We start from the raw sequence: 1,485 nt of genomic DNA, 5'->3' as shown, positions 1-1,485 counted from the left end.
ACTCGCCTAAGTTATAAAAATCCTACCGAGTGAAGAGCAATCCTCTCACTCGGAGGCTTAGCTGCAGCCTCGTGCTCGCCTAAGTTATAAAAATCCTACCGAGTGAAGAGCAACCCTCTCACTCGGGGGCTTAGCTGCAGTCCAAGCACTCGCCTAAGTTATAAAAATCCTACCGAGTGAAGAGCAATCCTCTCACTCGGAGGCTTAGCTGCAGCCTCGTGCTCGCCTAAGTTATAAAAATCCTACCGAGTGAAGAGCAACCCTCTCACTTGGGGGCTTAGCTGCAGTCCAAGCACTCGCCTAAGTTATAAAAATTCCACCGAGTGAAGAGCAACCCTCTCACTCGGGGGCTTGGCTGCAGCCATGTGCTCGCCTAAGTTATAAAAATCCTACCGAGTGGTAAGCCTGACTTCCACTCGGAGGCTTAGCTGCGGTCCAGTGCTCGCCTAAGTGGACCGCAGGATAAGTCGATTGCAATAAAGGCGCCTTGCTTTGAACCTGCAAAAGACATTTCGAGCCGAAGGCAATCGTATTCAAGCACCAAATTCAAGTTTGAATCGGCATCTAAAGGAACCGAAAGTGCTCAGGCGTCAAGCCTGTTAAGGTTTGTCGATTACAATTCCACTCGGCATACCGAGGCAAATTTAAAGCGTCGAGCCAGAAGAAGTTTTTTACCCCTCCTGTGGAGGGCTGGAAGGTGCAACAAATTCATCAAGGTCAATCCCGTCGGCGATCCGAGTGGCAGCTGCAAGGAAAGTTTCCATAAAGGACCTGAAGTCGTGCTTCTTGGTATTGGCCACCCGAAGGGCCGCCAGCTTCTCTTCTCGCGCATCTTTGCAGTGGACTCGGGCCAGACACAGAGCGACATCTGCACCACACCGAGCCGAGGACTTCTTCCACTCCTGCACTCGACCAGGGATCGTGTTCAAGCGGGCCATCAGCGACTCAAGGTCATTCTGAAGTGTCTCCTCAGGCCAGAGCGTCGAGTCGATGCGAGATGTGGCGACCTTCAGCCTTGCGAGATAGTCCACGACAGCTGCAACACGAGACTCCAGTCGGAAAACATCCATGGCAACTTCGTCGTTCACCGGAGAATTGACGGGGTCGAGGTTTGGCTCCAGTCGGCTGGTTTCTTCTTCAAAGTTTTGACAAAATTCTGCAAGGATGATCACTAAGTCAAGGGGATAGTCGAATGGAAAAAGCCACAATTGGAAATATTTGCCAAACATGGAGGTTTACCTTCAAGCATAAGAAACAGCTTCTTGGCAAGGCCACTCAGGAAGGCCTCCAGTTCAGTTTTCTTCTCAGTCAATTTGCTGACTTGGTCGGTCAGGGCAGCTTTATCAGTCTTCAGTCGACTGACCTCCTTGTTGGCAATCCCAAGAGCAGCTTTCAGATTGGTATTGTCTTGTTCGAGCTTGGTGACTGAAGCTAACTTCTCGTCAGCAAGCTTGATCTTCTCAGCTAGCTCAAGGTCTTTCTTCT

Source organism: Triticum dicoccoides, chromosome 4A, assembly GCF_002162155.2.
Source record: "Triticum dicoccoides isolate Atlit2015 ecotype Zavitan chromosome 4A, WEW_v2.0, whole genome shotgun sequence".
Taxonomy (NCBI): Eukaryota; Viridiplantae; Streptophyta; class Magnoliopsida; order Poales; family Poaceae; genus Triticum; species Triticum dicoccoides.
The sequence above is the reverse complement of the archived record's forward strand: the minus strand, read 5'-3'. Positions refer to the sequence as shown.